We start from the raw sequence: 12197 nt of genomic DNA, 5'->3' as shown, positions 1-12197 counted from the left end.
AAATTTGTATATTGCTTTGGGTAATATGGCCATTTTGATTATATTTATTCTTCCTATCCAAGAACAAGGAATATTTTTCCATCTCATTGTATCTTTTTCGATTTCCCTTAACAATGCTTTGTAATTTTCATTATATAGGTCCTTTACGTTCTTTGTTATGTTTATTTCTAGGTATTTTATTTTTTTTGTTGCAATCGTGAAGGGGATTATTTTTTTGAGTTCGTTTTCTAATATTTCATTGTTGGCATATAGAAAGGCTATGGACTTTTGTATGTTAATTTTGTATCCTGCGACCTTACTGTATTGGTTTATTGTTTCTCATAATCTTTTTGTGGAGTCCTTCGGGTTTTCGATGTATAGGATCATATCATCAGCAAAAAGTGATAGCTTTACTTCTTCTTTTCCGATATGGATGCCTTTTATTTCTTTGTCTTGTCTGATTGCTCTGGCCAGAACTTCTAGCACCACGTTGAATAAGAGTGGAGAGAGTGGACAACCCTGTCTTGTTCCTGATTTAAGGTAGAAAGTCCTCAGTTTTATGCCGTTTAATAGGATGTTGGCTGATGGTTTATCATATATGGCCTTTATCATGTTGAGATATTTTCCTTCTATACCCATTTTGTTGAGAGTCTTAAACATAAAATTGTGTTGTATTTTATCAAAAGCCTTTTCTGCATCTATTGATAAGATCATGTGGTTTTTGTTCTTTGTTTTGTTGATATGGTGTATTACGTTAACCGTTTTGCGTATGTTGAACCATCCTTGAGATTCTGGGATGAATCCCACTTGATCATGATGTATTATTTTTTTAATATGTTGTTGTATTCGGTTTGCCAGTATTTTGTTTAATATTTTAGCATCTGTATTCATTAGAGATATTGGTCTGTAGTTTTCTTTCTTTGTGCCATCCTTGCCAGGTTTTGGTATGAGGGTTATGTTGGCCTCATAAAATGTGTTTGGAAGTTTTGCTTCTTCTTCAATTTTTTGGAAGACTTTGAGTAGAATAGGAACCAAGTCTTCTTTGAATGTTTGATAGAATTCACTAGTATAACCGTCAGGGCCTGGACTTTTATTTTTGGGGAGATTTTTAATAGTTTTTTCTATTTCCTCCCTGCTGATTGATCTGTTTAGGCTTTCTGCTTCTTCATGACTCAGTCTAGGAAGGTTGTATTGTTCTAGGAATTTATCCATTTCTTCTAGATTGTTGTATTTGGTGGCATATAATTTTTCATAGTATTCTACAATAATTCTTTGTATTTCTATGATGTCTGTGGTGATCTCTCCTCTTTTATTTTGGATTTTATTTATTTGAGTCCTGTGTCTTTTTTCCTTGGTGAGTCTTGCCAAGGGTTTGTCAATTTTGTTGATCTTTTCAAAGAACCAGCTCCTTGTTTTATTGATTTTTTCTATAGTTTTTCTGTTCTCTATTTCATTTATTTCTGCTCTGATTTTTATTATCTCCTTTCTTCGGCTGGTTTTGGGTTGTCTTTGTTCTTCTTTTTCTAGTTCCTTAAGGTGTGAAGTTAAGTGGTTTACTTCGGCTCTCTCTTGTTTGTTCATATAGGCCTGAAGTGATATGAACTTTCCTCTTATTACTGCTTTTGCTGCATCCCAGAGATTCTGCTATGTCGTATTTTCATTTTCATTTGTCTGTATATATCTTTTGATTTCTGCGCTTATTTCTTCTTTGACCCATTCATTTTTTAGAAGTATGTTGTTTAGTTTCCACATTTTTGTGGGTTTTTCCCCCTCTTTTTTGCAGTTGAATTCTAGTTTCAAGGCTTTATGATCAGAAAATATGCTTGGTACAATTTCAATTTTTCTAAATTTGCTGATATTGTCTTTGTGGCCCAACATATGGTCAATTCTTGAGAATGTTCCATGTACACTAGAGAAAAATGTATACTCTGTCGCTTTGGGATGAAGTGTCCTGTAGATGTCTATCATATCCAGGTGTTCTAGTATTTCGTTTAAGGCCACTATATCTTTATTGATTCTCTGTTTGGATGACCGATCTAGAGCTGTCAGCGGTGTATTGAGGTCTCCAAGTATGATTGTATTTTTGTTAGTTTTTGTTTTAAGGTCAGTAAGTAGCTGTCTTATATATTTTGGTGCTCCTTGGTTTGGTGCATATATATTAAGGATTGTTATGTCTTCTTGATTCAACTTCCCCTTAATCATTATGAAATGACCATTTTTGTCTCTGAGTACTTTTTCTGTCTTGTAGTCAGCATTATTAGATATGAGTATTGCTACGCCTGCTTTTTTTTGGGTGTTGTTTGCTTGGAGTATTGTTTTCCAGCCTTTCACTTTGAATTTGTTTTTATCCTTGTTGCTTAGATGTGTTTCTTGTAGGCAGCATATAGTTGGATTTTCTTTTTTAATCCATTCTGCTACTCTGTGTCTTTTTATTGGTAAGTTTAATCCATTTACATTTAGTGTAATTATTGACACTTGTGGGTTCCCTAGTGCCATTTTATAAATTGCTTTCTGTTAGTTTTGTATCTAGTTTGATTCTTCTCTTTTGTTTTTCTATCATTTGTTTTTGTTTGTTTGTGTTCCATACTTCTTTCCTCTGTTGCTACCTTTTTTAAGTCAAGTGTTTTTGTGGTGGTTTTTTTAAGGGTGGTTACCATTAAGTAATGAAAAGGGTACCTACCATATTCATTGTAGTACCCTATCTTATAAGTATTTCTGCACTTCATCATCCTTTGCTACTGTTAATCTCCATCCTCTCCCCCCTTTTTTTCCTTTGTTGTCACAGTTTAAGTTTGGTTTTATTGTGTTCTTGGTGGAGCTGTTACTTGTGGTGTTGTTTTCTTTTGTTCTTTGAATCTGGTTGGAAAACCCCCTTTAGTATTTCCTGGAGTGGGGGCTTTCTGTTGATAAATTCTCTCATCTTTTCTGTATTTGTGAATGTTTTTATATCTCCTTCATACTTGAAGGATAGCTTTGATGGGTATAGTATTCTTGGTTGAAAGTTCCTCTCTTTCAGGGCTTTAAATATTGGGGTCCACTCTCTTCTAGCTTGTAGAGTTTCTGCTGAGAAATCTGATGATAATCTAATAGGCCTTCCTTTATATGTTGTACTCTTCTTTTCCCTGGCTGCCTTGAGAATTTTTTCTTTGTCATTGGTTTGTGTCATCTTTATTATGATGTGCCTTGGAGTGGGTTTGTTGGGGTTAAGAAAACTTGGTGTTCTGTTTGCTTCTTGAATTTGAGGCTTTAGTTCCTTCCACAGGCTTGGGAAGTTCTCGTCTATTATTTGTTTGAGTATATTCTCCATTCCATTTTCTTTCTCTTCTCCCTCTGATATACATATTATTCTTATGTTATTCTTTCTGATGAAGTCAGACAATTCCTGTAGGGCTTTCTCGTTTTTTATTATTTTTGAGTCTCTTTCTTCTTCTCTCTGTTGTGCCTCAAGTTGTTTGTCTTCTATTTCACTAATCCTATCTTCAATCTGGGCTGTTCTGTTAGCTAAGCTTGTTACCTCGTCTTTCAGCTCGTGAATTGAGTTTTTCATTTCTGTTTGATTTGTTTTTATAGTTTCAATTTCCTTGGTAATATATTCTTTGTGTTCATTGAGTTGTTTTCTGATCTCCCTATATTGCCTTTCTGTGTTTTCTTGTATATCTCTGAGTATTTTTAAGATTTCTATTTTAAATTCTCTGTCATTTAGCTCCAAGGCTTCCAATATGTTAAGTCTTTTCTCCATAGATTTTTCCACATCTATTTGTGTTACCTCTCTTTCTTTTGTATCCATAATATTCGATTTCCTCTTTCTTATCGGCATCTGAGGGTGGTCTTATTGATAGCACACAGGCGCACTTCCTTGCGGTTTGAAAGAACGTCCCTGTGGTCGATTCCTCCACACCCTCGTCTCTCAGATTCAAGTGATAACAGTCCTTTCGCTATCAGTTTGTGTGGAACTCCGGCTCCGAGGATAAATTTTTCTGTTTCTAGTTGATAAATTTGTTGTGATTCAGGGGAGAGCTGTCGGACGCGCTGCTCACAGCGCCATTTCCGTGACGTCACTCTACATACACTTTCTTTAACTCATTCAGAAATAATTATTTTAGAGCAATGCATTTTAAAATTCTTGTCTTTCAAAAATGTATCTTTATACCTTACATTTTTATTATGAGAACTCTTCAGTTCTTTTCCAATTTAAGCGGACTTTTTAATTTTTAGAAACCTTAACCTTCAGTGACAATCAAAAGTGGGCAGTCAACGTTCTTTAGATTAATACTTTATTGAAAACATCTTAACAGTTCTAGAAACAGGTTTTTTAACTGGCAAACACACTCATATTTTCAAAAGACATAACAGAAATAACAGGAAATTTTGTAAATCCAGGCAAAACAAAACACATATTTTCTGTCAATGACTTTAAAAGACATTAACTAAATTTAAACTAGTGGTAATATCAAATGGTTTCCCAGAACACATGAGTCTAAAAAAAAAACAAAAACAAAAAAAGCATTTGAAATAACTTTATATTTTTATCATACCAAATAAACAGTATTATTAATTGTTGTAGAGAAAGAAAAATTTTTAATTGGTCCTTGATAAATTTTGAAGGAGGCTGGAGAGGAAGCAGGGGAGATATTAGGCGTGACTATTGGGAGCCACTTGAGTTTTTTAAAGTGACACATTTTCCCCTTCATATAGAAATTGTGCTATCACCCCTCCTATTCTCACAACTTGCACAAGGTTTGGGTGGTATTAACACTCCTGTAGTTCCTGGAAACACAGCAACTCCTAGACCTCCAGGAGGAGGCTTTAAGATATTAACTAGCTTCCTTTTTTCTCTTCCTGAGTTTTATTATCTTGGAGGGAAGCAAGATATTTTCTTTTTCTTTGAACCATCAATTTATTTTCTTTCTGAGCAGAATCTTCATCCCATTTATTGATATTTAAAAAAACAACTCAAGCTGATAAATAGTATAATAATTGAGAGAACCATTGAGCAGCCAGTGTTTTCAGAATCTAAAACATAAGCCCTAGCTGACTGGCTCAGTGGTAGAGTGTCGGCCCGGTGTGTGGAAGTCCTGGGTTTGATTCCCAGTTTGGGCACCCAGGAGAAGCTCTCATCTGCGTCTCTACCCTTCCCCTCTCCTTCTCTCTGTCTCTCTCTTCCCCTCTGCAGCCAAGGCTCCACTGTAGCAAAATTGGCCTAGGCTCTGAGGCTGGCTCCATGGCCTCCGCCTCAGGCACTAGAATGGCTCTGATTGTAACAGAGCAATGCCCCAGATGGGCAGAGCAGCACCCCCTAGTGGGCATGCCAGGTTGATCCTGGTTGGTCAGTAGTCTCTCTGCCTCCTTGCTTCTCATTTCAAAACAATACAAACAAAAAACCATAAATAGGTTAAATATTACAATAGAAAACGATCTTTTTTTTTAATTGGATCATAAGCATAAGTCCACCAATCAGCTATAATTCATCTTACTGGGCTATCACCAGAATGGAAGCAATGCCACCCATGATCTTAGATGAAGCTCTGTAACTAGACAGCTAATCTAATTAACCAGAAACCCGAAGCCAGACACAGAGCGATACCTAAAACTCTTATGCAATGGCTCACAACATAAGAATTTGTGGGCAACCAGCCCAAACCAGAAAGACATTTTCTCAGTTTAATCTCAAGTGATGGCAACAGAGGAAACTGGAATGTGGAGATAACTAGAGTTCTCCTAGTAAATATATACTTGGTAGCTGCCGGGGGATTTTGTGTATAAAACCTCAGCCTCCGTCTCCCGTTGTGCAGCCAACAGGACCACACCAAGAAAAACTAACCAAAGGTCCCACAGTCATCTCGCCTGAATCACCAGAAATTTGTTACTGGAACAAGCCGGAGCTTAGGTTGCTCATTGATATAAAGCCAATACACAGAGATGAGGATTGAAATGAATAGGTCTTTAATTGACTTGCCAGCAAACCTGAGCAGGCAGAGGGCTTCAGACCTAAAGTCTGCCTTAACACCCTCAGTTTGCAGACCTCTCTCATAGGGTGATCAGGGCTAGTTAGGGAGGGAAAAGGAATGGGGCTCTGTGTTTTTTCTCAGGTCCAGATCCTATTCTTCATTAGGCTTTCGCATGTTCACCGTCCTTGGAGATGTGGTTTCTGGCACAGATAGGAGGCATTTCATAGTAATGCAAGAGTCTATATCTCAAGAAATAGGCAATTCTCAATGTATGGATTTAATAAGAGAGCTTCAAAAAACATGAAGCCCAGTTGAGAACTTCTAAAACGGATAATAGATAAATGGAACAAAAGAGAACATCCATAAATAGACTCATATATTTATGGAAATAATTTTTTACAAAGACGCCAAAATTATTTAATAAAAAAGAAATGTTTTTAATAAATGGTGCCAGAAAACTATATATGAAAATTAAAAAAAACCTCAATCCCTACTCCACACGACATATAAAAAGTAATTCAAGATGGGACAAGGCCTAGGAGTAAAAGCTAAAACTATTAAGTTTCTAAAATAAAACTTTTTTATGACCAAGATTTCTTAGATATGACACTAAGACCAATAATCATAAAAGAAAAAATAAATTATACTTTATCATAATTTAAAATTTCTGCTCATTAAAAGATACTATTAAGAAAATATTTGAGCAAGTCAAAAATTAAGAGAAAAAGTTTTCATTATAAGCATCTGACAAATAATCTCTATCCAGATTATTTAAAGAACAACCAAATTTTAGAAATTGTAAAATGTTTAAACAGACACTTCGCAAAAAATATATACAAATCAAAAAGAACATAGAAAAGAAATAAACAAAATCATGAATCGTTAAGAAAATAAAAGTTAAATCACAATAGAATACCACTATATATCTACTATAATGGATAAACAGATATGATTAGATATAGTGATATCACTAAATATTGGTGATAGTGCAGAGCAACTGGAACTCATGTATTGCTGGTAAGATTGTACAGTGAACACTGAAAAGAGAGTTTGGCATTTTCTTATAGAGTCAAACATACATCTATCCTATATTTAGCAATTCCACTTCTAGATATATATATATATATATATATATATATATTTAAATTTAGAAATTAAATTTAATGGGGTGACATTGGTCAACAAGAATAAAAAGATTGGCCTGACCTGTGGTGGGGCAGTGGATAAAATGTCAACCTGGAATGCTGAGGTTGCCGGTTCAAAACCCTGCACTTGTCTGGTCAAGGCACATATGTGAGTTGATGCTTCCTGCTCCTCCCCCTTTCTTTCTCTCTCTCTCTCTCACACACACACACTCTCTAAAATGAATAAATAAATTAAAAAATAAATAAAAGATTAGCCCTGGCTGGTGGCTCAGAGGATTGAGCGTCAGCCCAGTGTATGGATGTTCTGGGTTTGATTTCCACTCAGGTCACACAGAAGTAACCATCTGTTTCTCCCTCCTCCCTATCCCCTTTCTCTCCCTCTTCCCCTCCTGCAGTCAGTGGCTTGATTGGTTCAAGCCTGGCTCCAGGCACTGAGGATAGCTCTATCAGAGCATGACAGCATCAGGCACTAAAAATAGCTCAGTACTGAAGCATTGACCCCAGATGGGGTTTCCAGGTGGATCCTGGTTGGGGTAATGGGGGAGTCTGCCTCATAATTTCCCCTCTTCTCACCAAAAAACCCCCCAAAGATTTCTGGTAAACATCATCAAAAGTCAAATCATTTTCTATCACTGTATATTTGTCTCTCTTCACTCACCTTCTCCCACTTCCCTCCCTCTAGTAATCACTTCACTTTTGTCTATGTCTATGAGTCTCAGTTTTTATATTCCACCTATGTATGAAATCATATAGTTCATAGCTTTTTCTAATTTACTCATTTCACTTAGCATAATGTTCTCAAGATCCATTCATCTGTCATAAAAGTCAATATGTTGTAATTTCTTATGGTTGAATAGTATTCCATTATATATATGTGTATCACATTTTCTTTATCCAATCCTCTATAGAGGGACACTTTGGTTGTTTTCACTTTGGCCACCATAAATAATGCTGTGATGAACATGGGGTTGCATGTGTCTTTATGTACCAATGTTTTTGAGTTTTTTGGGTAGATACCCAGTAGAAGGATTGCTGAGTCAGATGGTAGTTCTATTCTTAATTTTTTGAGGGACCACCATACATTCTTCCATAATGATTGGACTAGTTTACATCCTCATCAGCAGTGAATGGGGGTTCCTCTTCCTCCACAGCGTCTACAACACTTGTTATTACCTGTCTTGTTGATAACGGCCAATCTAATAGGGGTGAGGTGATATCTCATTGTAGCCTTGATTTGCATTTCTCTAATAGCTAATGATGATCAGCATTTTTTTATATATCTGTTGGTCATTTGAATGTCTTTTTGAGAGAAGTGTCTGTTCAGGTTCTCTCCCCATTTTTAATTGGATTCGTTGCTTGTTTGTTGCTGAGCTTTGTGAGTTCTTTGTATATTTTATATATTAACCACTTATCAAAGATGTTGTTTGCAAATATCACCTCCTATTTAGTTGGCTGACTGTTTTGTTGTCAGTTTCTTTGCTGTGCAAAACTTTTTACTTTAATACAGTGGTACCTTGAGATATGAGTTTAATTTGTTCTATAACCAAGCTCATAAATCAGTCAACTCACATATCAAACAAATTTCTCCCATTTAAAATAATTGAAATAGATTTAATCTGTTCCAGCACTGTGAAACATCCCCAAACCCTCCTAAATTATGAAAAAAGACATCTTTAATTAAGAAACACACATGTATACTTTACCAATGCATAACAAAATATGTGAAATTTTAAAAAAGTGTTATTTATGACTGTATTCTTACCTTGGAGACAGACAAGTGTGGCTAATGGAGGTGAATGGCAGAGGAGGAGGGAGGGAGGAAGGGATGCAGGCACTGTAGACACATAAACTAAAACTGCACTTTCTTAACACTAAATGTAAACTAAAACTGCATTTTCTTTACTTTAAACAAAACTAAAACTGCACTTTCTTTACTTAAAATGAAACCACAAAAATTTAATTATAAAAAAAATGCACTGGCCCTGGCCGGTTGGCTCAGCGGTAGAGCGTCGGCCTGGTGTGCGGGGGGACCCGGGTTCGATTCCCGGCCAGGGCACATAGGAGAAGCACCCATTTGCTTCTCCACTCCCCCCTCCTTCCTCTCTGTCTCTCTCTTCCCCTCCTGCAGCCAAGGCTCCATTGGAGCAAAGATGGCCCGGGCGCTGGGGATGGCTCCTTGGCCTCTGCCCCAGGCGCTAGAGTGGCTCTGGTCATGGCAGAGCGATGCCCCGGAGGGGCAGAGCATCGCCCCCTGGTGGGCAGAGTGTCGCCCCTGGTGGGCATGCCAGGTGGATCCCGGTCGGGCGCATGCGGGAGTCTGTCTGACTGTCTCTCCCCATTTCCAGCTTCAGAAAAATACAAAAAAAAAAAATACACTTTCTTAACTTTAAACTTAACCTAAGCTTAACATTACGTATTTTTCATTTAACCATCACCTGTTTTTGCCTTTTTGGCTGGACTTTCACTTGCAGGACTTTTGAATAAAAATCTATCCAAAGAGGTTTGCTTTTGCCTGCCTTTTAAAATGTTACAGAAATATGACAAACAAGTGTCATTAAAAAGTGCTGAAGCATGACCAGTTGAAAGTTTTTCTGGGTGTTTCTTTTCAGTGAAACTTGAAAGCTTCTCCCACATTGCCAGCATGTCTTTAATTTCACTTGTAGAAATTACTTCCTCCGACTCTACCTCCTCCTCACTACTAATCTCTTGCAGAAGCTCCATATGTTGCATCATCTGTAGCTCCTTTAACTCCTCAGTTGAGAGTTCCTCCTCATGTTCCTTGACGAGCTTGTTTACGTCAAACCTCATCTACCTCCAGACCCATCGACTTTCTGAGGGACACAATCTCCTCCAACGCTTCTGCCTCGGTCTCGGTCTCTGGTTTGAATCCTTTGAAGTCCCTGTCTGCAACAACATCAGGCCATAACTTTTTCCATGCCGAGTTCAAGGTTCTTTTTGTAACCTCTTGCCATGCCAAGTCAATAATGCATAAACAATTCACGATGTTGTAGTGATCTTTCCAAAATTCTCGAAGGGTTAGATTTGTATTCTCAGTCACTTCAAAGCAGCGGTGGAACAAGTGCTTTGTGTAAAGCTTTTTAAAGTTGGAAATGACCTGCTGATCCATAGGTTGCAAGATTGAAATCATGTTGGGTGGGAAGTAGAGGACTCTCACGAATTTGAACTCATCGAGAATGTCATCTTCAAGACCAGGTGGGTGGGCTGAAGCATTTTCAAGGATTAGTAATGCTTTCATCGGGAGTTTATTTTCTTGAAGATATTTTTTCACTGCAGGACAAAAGACGAGATTTATCCATTCAATAAAAAACTGCCATGTAACCCATGCCCTAACATTGGCATGCCACATAACCTGCAGTTTTTCTTTAAGAATCTTGTGAGTCTTAAAGGCTTGAGGATTTTCGGAATGATACACTAGCAGTGGCTTTACTTTACAGTCACCATTAGCATTTGCACATAATGCAAGAGTCTGCTGGTCCTTCATGGGTTTATGGCCTGGCAGCTTCTTCTTCTCTGCAGTGATGAAAGTCCTCCAGAGCATTTTTTTCCAAAATAATCCTGTTTCATCACAGTTGAACACTTGTTGGGGGAAGTAGCCTTCCTTTGCGATAAGCACAACAAAACGTGCGATGTACTCCTCAGCTGCCTTAACATCAGCACTTGCAGTTTCACCATGCCTCACCATTGAATGGATGCCAGATCTCTTCTTGAAATTTTCAAACCAGCTGTGACTTGACTTAAATGTATCTTCTGCTGCCTCTTTTGAGGTGGATGGTTCTTTCTTCTTTAAGTTGCCATAAGTAATATGTGCCTTTTTGCATATTACAGTCTCTGTCACTGTATTTCCTGCCAGCTGTTTCTCTTTCACCCACACCAGCAGAAGCTTCTCCATTTCTTTATGGATATTTGTCTTTAATTGGGACAGAACTGTAGTTCCTTTCACTGGATTTGCATTTTTGATGGCATCCAGTTTTGTTTAAGGATGGTACAAATTGTAGATGTATTGCGGTCGTACAGCCTTGCCAGTTCAATCACTCATATACCACGCTCATGTTTTTCTATTATTTCTTGCTTTACTTCTATTGACATTATTCTCTTCTTCTTCTCACCACTGTCCTTTACACTCACTTTCTTTGGCCCCATGATAGCCACAAAAAAAGTTAGTAAAAAATGCAAAAATGATGCAAGAACGAGTACAGCACACGAGATTTGACTTGATTCTGTGGGTAACATGTGAGAAAGAACGAGATGCTGGTGTTACGCTGCCCATACTGGACCCATGCACCAATGCGCCAACTAGCAGCAGCTTCCTGAATCATGATTTGTATCTCGAAATTTTGCTCAGATCTCGAACAAAAATACGGACCGAGTCACGTCTTGTATCTTAAAAAAATTTTCGTATGTTGGTCTGCTCGTATCTCAAGGTACCACTGTATACCCATTCCTTTATTATTACCTTTACTTCCCTTGCCTTTGATGTCAAATTCATAAATTGTTCTCTATGAACAAGGTCTATAAGTTTAGTACTTAAGTTTTCTTCTATGTAATTTATTGTTTCAGATTTTTTTTTTTTTTTTTGTATTTTTCTGAAGCTGGAAATGGGGAGAGACAGTCAGACAGACTCCCACATGCGCCTGACCGGGATCCACCTGGCACGCCCACCAGGGGCAACACTCTGCCCACCAGGGGGTGATGCTCTGTCCCTCGGGGCGTCGCTCTGCCACCACCAGAGCCACTCTAGCGCCTGGGGCAGAGGCCAAGGAGCCATCCCCAGCGCTCGGGTCATCTTTGCTCCAATGGAGCCTTGGCTGCAGGAGGGGAAGAAAGAGACAGAGAGGAAGGGGGGGGTGGAGAAGCAAATGGATGCTTCTCCTATGTGCCCTGGCCGGGAATCGAACCCGGGTCCCCCGCACGCCAGGTTGACGCTCTACCGCTGAGCCAACCAGCCAGGGCCTGTTTCAGATCTTATATTTAGGTCTTTGATCCATTTTGAGTTAATTTTTGTGCAGGAAAACAAACTGTAGTCAAGTTTCATTCTTTCACACATGGCTTTCCAGTTTCCCCAGCACCATCTATTGAAGTGGCTTTCTTTTCCCTATTGTGTGTT

Source organism: Saccopteryx bilineata, chromosome 8, assembly GCF_036850765.1.
Source record: "Saccopteryx bilineata isolate mSacBil1 chromosome 8, mSacBil1_pri_phased_curated, whole genome shotgun sequence".
Classification (NCBI taxonomy): Eukaryota; Metazoa; Chordata; class Mammalia; order Chiroptera; family Emballonuridae; genus Saccopteryx; species Saccopteryx bilineata.
The sequence above is the reverse complement of the archived record's forward strand: the minus strand, read 5'-3'. Positions refer to the sequence as shown.